We start from the raw sequence: 10,914 nt of genomic DNA, 5'->3' as shown, positions 1-10,914 counted from the left end.
TTTCCATTCTATGCATATAGCTGTGCTTAACCTTACCACACAAAGACATGTATAAGATTATAGTTTTACTAATACCATATTGCACTTAATTTCATATCTAATAATTTGTAAAGAATAAAGAACATTCTGGAGATACAGATGATTTGCTGCTGTTCCTATGCAACTGACTAAATATTTTGCCAAATTTATATTATCTGTAGCACTCACTGTTAACAAACCAGGGACATCCTATGCCCTTTTAATGGTCTCACATAGCCACCTTCTTACAAGGACCTTTTGATATTTCTAATCATTTTCATTCCACTTTAGAGGTGTGCATCTCTGTATTATTTCATAATGATATAATCTTTAAAGTATAGTTTATTAGCTTAAGCCACTATTTTGAAATCCACTATGAAGTATTTAATGTTAGAATTTCTTTTTATCTGCCAGTTCTGATTTCATGACCTCATTTAAGAAAAAAAAAAAAAATCTCAGTTCTGTACAAATCAAGCTTTTTAATCCATCACATTCCAGAGATTTGAAAATAAGCATTATGAGTTTTCGCAGTCAAAAATAATGGATAAATGATAAATTCTGTTTGTAGATTGTAGCAAACCTCTGGATGAGGAGGAGGTAAAATGTAGCCTTAGAAAACTCTGGTCCAACATGCACAATCTAAAATGATAGATTTATATTCTTTTGATTTTTTTTTTTTGCTATAGTATATATAGTTGGACAAAGCAATTATTAATATGAAAAGAATTTCACTATCAGATTTTTTTTTAGGTTTACAAATACCATCATCATCATATATTAATCATCATGAACAATCAAAAGCTGAAAAATAATATTTTACAGATTTAGTAATATATTTTGTTTCTTAAAGCTTTTAAATACAAATGCAGTTCAAAAATAAATTACATAGCTTTTGTAAACTTTTTTTTTTTTTTGTATCAGGTTATAAAGTACTTTCTAGAAAGACTTTAATTAAGACATTAACTTAAAATCTTTAAGTCATCATTAATTGCAAAGATCATTAGATCATTAATTGCAAAGTCATGCATTACCAAAGCAAACTAGTGTTGCCTAGACTTGAATTTATTTAATAATTAATTGATAATTTATGATTATTACCATGATAATTCCATATGGCAATATGGTATCTCTTTGGCCACTTTGGGTCCGTTTTCTTGGCTGCATTCTCTCCCATTTTCTTGTGCATCCCTTGCTTTCAGGCAGTACAAGAAGCAGAAAAGTCCTTGACTCAATGTAAGCACTGCTAAACAAGAACTACAACAACAGTGCATTAACATTATTTTCCTCCTGAATCCAGCCACTATGAAGAAAATTAACTCTATCCAAGTTGCAAGCAGGGCACATGATTTCTGGCTACACTAATAAATATGTGAATGTGTTTTAATTGATCTAGATCAAGCTTATAGACATAGATCATCTAGTGCTAATGATAAAATAATTATTCCTTATCTGAGAAATACATTTACAACAATTTGGATACTTCTGTTATGCTATTGAAAAGTTATTCTGAATTCTTTTTTTTTTTTCCTTTAAATTATTTCAACATACTTAGACATTCTAGACAAAGTTTTGGTCTTCAAGGACTCATAAGAATTAAAGGGAAAGATATTGATCTTTTGAAAGATTTGTGGGATGAGGAAGCAGGTGACTCAGTTAAAAAAAATAAAAATAAAAATAAAAATAAAAATAAAAATAAAAATAAAAATAAAAATAAAAATAAAAATAAAAATAAAAATAAAAATAGGTTAAAACAATCTGAAAGTTTCTTGGATAAGAAAAAAATTTAAAAAATAAGAATGAAGTTTATGGATTCTAGGATATGCACAGAAAGATCTATAAAATTATCTATATAAACAGACACACATAGACAGGCACTAATATACACAGACATTGCCAAAAAATATAATAGAACACATACGCAGCTGGGTGAGCTGCATGCTGGCATTTTTTGCCAATTTCAGATCTCTTTACCACCGTCTCAATCGCAAGGATGTTACTAGACTTTGGCTTATGTCACATTCTTTCAATTCACAATGCTTTAGAAAAAAAGTGTTTATACGGAGTTACATTTTATTAACACAGAACAGAAAGGAGATGACTTTTTATAGATCCTTTAATATCAGTGCTGTTTGCCAAGGAAAAAGAATCTCAGCTCAAAATTGGGATCAGTCCCACTTATAAGTAGAAACAGTAAAGTAATTCTAAAATAATATAATATTCTTCACTCATTGTTTTGTAGTACTAATATCCAAGGAACATTGGCACAACAGCAAGCAAACCAGCTGCATATCATTATCCACAGAAACTGTTACAGAAATTGATCTTGTATGTGAGCACAAAGAATGGCACAGACAGTCCCAGAACAACGTATGCCTAAACATGTACTTTTGTTTTGGAAGAGGAGAGGAAAAAGTCATTTTTACTTTAAAAATGTTTTTCAGTAGTAGGCTACTTGTCCACACAGGTAGCTCTCATAATTGGCTTCAGCCTAAATACCGCCCAAACAGAAACTCTTCAACATAAATGAACTTACAAGACTTAAAATTATGATAATTGGGATCTCTGCCCCTTTATCTACAAAGTGCATAGCCTCATCCTGAATCCTCTTCTGTTAAATTATTTGAAAAACTGTATGGAAAAGTGATTAACTTCAGTGAAATTACTTTTCATTAACCCCTTTTGACATTAGAAAATAAAACATTTAGATGAATTGATAGTAAAATTAAAGTTAATTGATACCTTAAAAAGAGATCTCCTTGAAAAGGATTTTATATGTTATTCCAACATTCTTTCTTAATCTAGTTGTCAGACCTTCCTTTAAACTGTTAGTTCTCTATGTGAATATGAAAGAAGTTTTTATAACGAGTTGCTAAATAATTTATTTATATGACCATAGCAACATTCCATGATTAATCAAAATTCCCTGGAAAATTAAATTGATCCATGTTACTGATGCTAAATTGCAGTTGTTCAAACAAATAGTCACATTCAAGTCAAATAGACTATTTTTGTTAATAAATGAGAAAAACTGAAGAATCTAATTTTAGTATATACATGCATCTAAGTTTCGTATCCTTTACAGAGGCACCATCTAAAATTCAAATCTTTTTAAAATGGAACAAAATTTTATGGTCGGGAAATGGAAAAAACAACATCATGAAAGATAATGAAAATTACAAACAACTAGCATTGTGAATCCTGACCCTTTCATGCTAATTAGCTGAAATAGGAAAATTCAGAGGAAATTTTGTTCTCCCTTGTTGAAATGTAATACGTTCATAAAAGAACTTAGTTTACAGGAAAAATAATAAGATCAGTGGGATTGTGAGTTAATTAATTATGGTACTTAATACACTATGCTAATCAATGCACTGAAATAAGTGAAATATAGAATTAAGACTGGAAAGCCATTTTTCAAAAGCCAAAACTACACCATTAAATCACAAATTAGTCACAGCTAAGGAATGCAGATTTCAAAACGATATATCTAACTATTGATGTTTATTTATGTGCAACATCAGTGTGATTTAGACACCTAACTCCAATAACCACTCTGAGCATATGAGCTTGAATGAATTACAAGTTATTGGAGCAAGATAAGCCCTGAAGTAATGTAATGCAACCTCACTGACAACGTCTAGAATTTTATGGCATATAAGGTATGCCGTACATCTGAGCTGAAAGAGATTCAGAGCAGTCATCTGTAAATAATAGCACCCGGACCTGGTACAAGGTGCCTTAAGACATTATTTTAGGAGTACTATACTGGAAACAGCTTCCATTGTCATCAGATCTAACCCCTTGTTACCTGGGGCAATCTAAACTGTATGGACCCATTCCTTTGGTAAACGCTCCCTCAGCAAATAGTTTAGATATTCTCATCAAAGTAGATCTAAAGAAAGGCTACATCAAAAACTCATTCTTCTATTATTTTAATATAATTATAATAATATGCAAGATAATTATAATAATATGTCTATTATTCTAATGTTGGCCATATTTTTTTTTTACTGTCCTTGACCCTTTGTCTCATGTGCATTTGCTCTTTGGCCAGCATTGTTTCTCTGTGGCATTTATTATTTTGATAAATTCTAGCCAGCAATTTGTTTTGCTAGATTTGGCTAGTCAGCCTTTGTTTTGCTAGATAGAAAAAGACGGGTGTTTTTAGCATTTTATGGTAAAGTGAGCTCCCTACCTTTCTGATCACTCCAGCAGACTTTCTCTAGGCTTCCTCTAGATGACTTGAATTAAATAGTGTATCCAGGTCAAGTCCATGACCAAGCTTTTATTTTTCTTATGGTTTCAGTATTTCCCTACTATTTCAGGAAGCACCTAAATTCACAGTCAATAGCTGAGTGAAGCATTTTCTTTCCATTTCCAAAAGCTGGGATTTATCACATTAAAAAGTGACTGCTAAGCATTGCTTTGGCATTTGTAGTGGAAATGTGGCAGTAAACAGAAAAAAAAAAAAAAAAAAAGAAAAAAAAAAAGTGATTGGAGGTGCAACACTTACGTATCCCACATGTCACCAGAGCACAGGCAGAGACCTGACAGCCTGCACCAAACAGACCCAACTCCCCACTGCCGCGTCTGCTGACTTGTGCTGCTCATGCAAGTTTGTTCAATGGTAACAGTCCCAGAACTTCTTTGATCTCCCATCCTTTCACACATAAACAAACAAAACAGAAAGTCTCCAAACTGCAACAGTGCAAAAGATGGCCATTTCTAACTGAATCAGAGGATCTATTTTATATTCTGATATTGCAACGCTTGTTCAATGCCTAAAGCACAATGTATTAAAGGTCAGTCCCACACTCATAGAAAACGTTGGAAGCTCTACACAGAATAGAGTCTCAGGCTGTAAAACAGCATCTAATTGAGGCAAAGCAAAGCACATTACTGTGTGTCATAATAAATGAGAGCTAGAATAGACATTCCTTAATTTTTGCCAAAGTTTTAGGCTCACAGGGATAAATAGAATGCTACTATTTTTGGAGCAAAAGGTGGTGTGACCACCAATGATACAGAAAAAGAAAAATTGCCGAGATACCAGTACAGCATTTTTTTCTGTGTCTAAAGTTTGTTATGCTTGAAGGAATTAGTTCTTGAGACTGAGTTGGAGAATTTTCTGCCTATAAAGTTAATCAAAGAAAGATTGACTCTGTGCAACTGAGAATCCCAAGTAATTAAAAGGAAAAACTATCATTTCCATTTAGCTGTGATGCATGTAAATTATGAGAATATCTGACATCCTAATGCAGAACTTCCTTCCAAATCACTGTTAAAAAAAAAAAAGTGAGAGAGAAAGAGAGAATAAACCTAAATATGGTAACAGAGGCTCTTCACAACTCCAGAACATATTAATAAAACTAATAAAACTAAAAATAGCTGTTCCCCCGATCTAAAAAAAAAAAAAAAAAAAAAAAAAAAAAAGTTATTCCTGTGATCTACAGTGTTCTCTTTGAAAATGAAATCATTTACTTCTTAAGTGCCTATAAAACCCTTATAAGTACACTAGAAACATTTTTGTCTCAAACTTGTGTTCAATATGGCAATGGAAAGAATCCTGCTTCTTTAATAGGATATATTAAAGACAATTTAGTTTAAAAAATACTTCCAAAATTTGGAATTCTCTCCAATTCAAAATTATTATTTAAGGTAAAACAGTCTCATTTACTACCATAGGTTAATCTCGGAAAAAAATAGTGTACAAATTATTAACAAACGCTTCATTTTTTTCTCTATTGATTCTTGTTACCACTATCATTTTTTCTTTCCTGAAATAGGACTCTCAATATCTGCAGATGTATGAAAAGCAAGAACCTACTTTGAATAAGTTTTCTTAGTCAAAGCATCCTTACTGCAATTTATCTGAGAGAAATACGTACACAAATATGTCAGAAAAGTATGCAGCTCCACTGAGAATGTTTCCAAGCAGCCACTGTTTAATGCTAAGAATAATATTGTCTAAGCAATTAGTGAAGCTATGTGACAAAAATATTTATGTTAAATAATAATGTCCTGTCACATAAACAATCCAATAAAAAATGCAGATGAAACTGCAGAAATGACATAAAATGTCTGGAATATTTACTGGAGGCATTGGAAACAAAGATGATTTTATAGCACGGTAAGATATATTTCTGATCTTGTAAAGTATAGAAAGATGCATAAATATCTAGTACAATCTACTAACTTTAAATTAGTCTATAATTAATCTGTATTGCCAAGTAGAATGAATATATCCAATATGGCCAGCAACATCACTGCTCCCATATTTACAAAAGAGAACCTAAGATAGTTATTTGAACAATTTCAGGCTTGTATTGTTGGTAAATTAGTGCAGAAGGAATACCAGTGTAATTACTTTGTTTACGGTCTTAAAAAAAAAAAAAGGGGGGGGGGGGGGAGGGAGGGAAATCAGTGCACTTTCTGGTGTTGCTACAGTAACACCAAAATAAAAATAGTATATTATTAAACACTCCTGTAAATACATAAGTAATACGAAGGGAAGGGAAGGCAAGGCAAGGCAAGGCAAGGCAAGGAAGAAACAGCTACAGATATTTTCATCAAAAAAAGTAGTATACATCCTGCCATGTACACTCTTTAATGAGATATATCTGAAATGCAGTAAGTGATATTTATGCTGTTATTTGCAGGATTCCATGTCCTGGCTTCATGCAAGCTGAAGTGTGATTTCTCTTCTGCTTTACAAGTGTACATAACACTTATCTGTGCCATTAGTATTACCAGACTTTGACTTTTGTTGTTGTTTTGTTTTCCACTAATTAATTCTGAAGGCATTCCTTGCAAATACTATAAGGACATAATTTAACCATCAGCCAAATTCAATTAAGTTTTGATCATTCTATAGAGCTAGCTAAATTCAATGTACAATTATTCATATGATAATTTAAGTAACAAAAATGTTAACATTTGCAAATGTCTCAAAAGAAACACGTCTGTTCTGTCATTGTAACAATACACTATGACAACAGATATCTCAATGTAACTTGACTTTCAAAAGGGTTCTGCAGAAGGATAGCTATCTGTGCTTGCACATCCATTTTCATAACTTGGATTTAAAGAATAACAAATATGCAAAAGCAGGATTCATCTTTCATACAACGAAGTCCAAAATCTATTGTTAGGAAGGGGCCTGTATTCTTGAATTGAAAACACATTTACTTTCTTACATCTTAATGTTACCTTTTGTTGTTTGTACTTTCAAGACCTCGAGACATTTCCTTATTCATTGAATCTTTTGCAAAAAGCCAGACTACTCCACCAAACACAACATGCTCTTAAAAATAGGTTCTCAAATATTCCACTAATTGGTGGGCTGTTAATTCTTTTCAGACTATCACTAAAATTTTGCTTTTTTACTGTTGCTGTTCTTTGATCGTCATTTTAGAATCTGCATTACAGTTACGGTCTATTGGTAAAGCTGCATCAGTATTTCTCTATACTTTTTTGTTATCTCATCACAAATTCTTAAAACCTGTGCTTCTGAAATCATATCATCATACCAGACTCACCTTTCTTCTTTTCCTTTTCTTTCTTTCTTTTTTTTTTTTTTTTTAATATGAGGTAAATCTTGAAAATAGAAAGAAAAAGAAAAAAAAAGTTAAAAAAGTATGCTATTTATGAAATAAAAGCAAGCTTCTATGTATTTGTCTTAAAGCTCTGAATATTTATTGCAGCGTCACAACTGAGAGGTTTAGATTTGTGTGGAAGTTGTTCAGTTTTGAGGGAGGGGGTCATTTGATTTCCTTTTTGTTTTTATTATTTGGTGTTGATGGTACTAGTTCCACAGTAGGCTAACATTTTTGAATAATATTGAATTTTCCTGTATTGTATAGCTGAAGGAAAAATCATTCTTCCACAAATCTAAGAAATATACTCTTGTAGTTTCACTGTAGTTCCTTCTGCGAGGCACTCATTGTTCTAACATTGGAGTAAGAAACAAATCAAGATAGGTTCTTTTTGATTCACCAGATTTTTTAATTATACGGTTGGGCTGAGATCCATGACTTGTTGACATTATTCACCTTTTCTATAGCATCTGGTTCACTGAGTAAAATATAAAAATAATACAGATAGCAACAACAATCTAGATTACTTATTGCCATCCTCTCAGATAAGCCCCTTAGCAGGTTCTTCTTTGTGGTGAATATAATGTTCAAATGATGCCAGAAAGCTCTTTTTTATTTTGAATCCTATTTACTTCCATTGCCCTTTTCTTCACAAGTGAAACAAATCATTAATAATGATTCCTCCGAACAAGTTTTCCCATCAGTGACATAAAGACTTACACTTCAGTGGCTTTGATAAAATTGTTCATGACTGCACAAGCAAAAATATGGGTATTTCATTATAGATTTATACTATGTATGAGGCTAATAAAGACAAGATCTACTTAAGTAATTCTTTTTTTTTAGCTCCACCTTAAAGGGAATGTAAATGAAAAGTTTTACTTTGTGTTGTGTTTGAGAGCAATATGCGGAGGGCGGGGAGTTGGGGGGGAAGGAAAAAAAGGTTTCATTTAGTCATCAGAAATGCCTTATGGTGGTTGAAAAGGTGCAGAAGTGCAAGAGGTAATCAACCACCTTTACATAGCAAGCTTTACTTTCTTTTCTAGAGGTACAGCTCTGCTATTTTTCTCCACACAGCAAACTGCACTAGAAAGGCACTAGCAGAAAGGCACTATCTTTTAATTTTTTTAAAACATATTATTTTTTTCCTAAGATTCAGAGCCTGATTTAAGCTCCCCACCTTCCACAATTCATGTCTCTCCAGCAAAATTCAGAATTCTGGTTTACTTAAGGAAAAAAATAAAATAAAATGTCTGACCTTCCTGGGAAGAGGGTAACCTTTTCCAGGCTAAGTGAAGAATGTTTTATTCCCTCTCTCCTCAGAAAAATCACTCCATATAATCATCTGTTTGTCTCAATCTGCTACATTGTATTATCTGCAAAAAAGGACTTATTGGAGGTCAAGCCTTGCTGTAAATATCTGCAGAGAAAATCAATAAAAGACACACCTTCAACATAACACTCAGACCTGGATGTCTGCTGAAGTCATTGGGAGAGTATGGAAGAGGAGACAAATATTTGGAAAATGTCTCAAGATCACTGAGATCACTGAAGGACATAGAAGATAAGGGTAAAGAGAATATTGCTGTCATCAATAGGAAACACCATACTGAGAACTGAGCTGATCACATATTCTGAGGCAACAATTGAGCTATATAGAGGTTAGATTACATTGAACTGCATATAGAACTTAGATTACACTGGTTCTTTAAAAGTGCTTTAGTTGTGGGGTCTGGATCTCAGAAGCTGCTTATAGGTTAATTGACAGGGCAACAGCGACAGCACAACACTATAGCATCCAGAATCACCCAGGTTCTGAAAACAGCAGTCATGCTACCTCAATTTCTCTACCCAACCAATTGCTCTTGCGGGAAGCTACAGGAAAATTTAAGGGAAGTTATACACTTCACATGGCTGATTAAGTCAGCACTGACAAACCACAGCTTTACTGCTGCTATTGTCCATACTTAAACAATCATAAAAGCTAGCCACAGGTGTTGCAGTCATATTACCAAAGAAAAAACAGAATTGACGCTGGATTTTTTCTCTGTCCTAATAAAAGTATTAGAACAAGTTATATGAAAAAAAATGAAATAAAGTTCCACCAATCCCTTCATTGACCTGAATTTAAAATCACATCCTAGGTATGATGTTGGTAGAATGTCTACACTGGACTACTTCTTTGCCAAACCAAGAAAAGAGGTAAGTATGAACAGCAAAGCCAACACTTCAGGGAAGCTAAGCTTAGTCTGCTATTGAAGCCTCTGCAGTAGGGCTCCAGGAACTATGCTCCACCACACAGCACAGCAGCTGCCCAGCTAGGTGACAAGAAGGTACAGAGAGGCTTCTTCAGACATGACAGGAGGCTGCTAACAGATTCCTGTCCCAGCAGTCAGGATCACCTGCACATCTCACAGTTTTTTATCCAGTACAGTAAGACTGAAGAGGAGTTCCTATAAAAATGCATCTCAGGAAGAAACAAGTCACCTGAAAAGATTATTCCATTGTGTTTGTTTGTTTGTTTGTTTGGGGGGGGGGGGGGGGGGTTGCTGATCCGCTGAACACTGAAATTCAATCCATTCTTTCAGTTGAGCATTTTTCTGAACACTTCAGAACCTGGCTTGCTGCTGTTGCTCATGGGATAAAAACAGTACTGTATGCTGAGAGTTCAACAATAGTCACTCATAATATATTTATGAATAGAATTCAGTTTTAGCTTGATATCCTAGGGTAGAAAGGCTTACGTAGTCAACACTCTCCACAGGCATGTCTGTCTCTTCTACCTCTGCATGTATGTCTGGCTCTTAGCTCTTCTCAAAATAATGATTTAACCTATTGGCCAATTTGAAAATAATCTGATGGAGGGGTGTGGTCTCAGATTCAGCATCAAGAATAGGCTTTAACTGCTTCTATAGCCCAGAGATAGGAAGTTTTGTGTCACTACACACAATTAGAAATAGCATCAGACAACAAGCACTCATGCTAAAGAGGCACTGAACACTCTTACTAGAGAAACAACAGAAGTTTACAGCATGATCTACTTTCTTTTCACTGTTACTCAAGGTGTGCTACCAGTTACAGATTTGGGTGTAAATAAGAGTACTTTTTGAGTATTTAAGGTAAGAAGTTCTGATCAAGAAATATCATTTTGATTAGGCAATATTTTTTATTGCAATGTAATATGGAGAGCTTGAAAGTACTTAACTAGATAAGCCACCTATTGAACTAGGAAAAGAATTTAACTTAAGTGAACTCAAGTGCAAAAGTATGTAAGTGCATGTAAGTGCAATGTAAGTGCAAA

The sequence above is a fragment of the Aythya ferina genome (genome assembly GCF_964211825.1).
Source record: "Aythya ferina genome assembly, chromosome: 4".
NCBI classification, from domain to species: Eukaryota; Metazoa; Chordata; class Aves; order Anseriformes; family Anatidae; genus Aythya; species Aythya ferina.
This window is presented reverse-complemented; position numbering follows the sequence as displayed.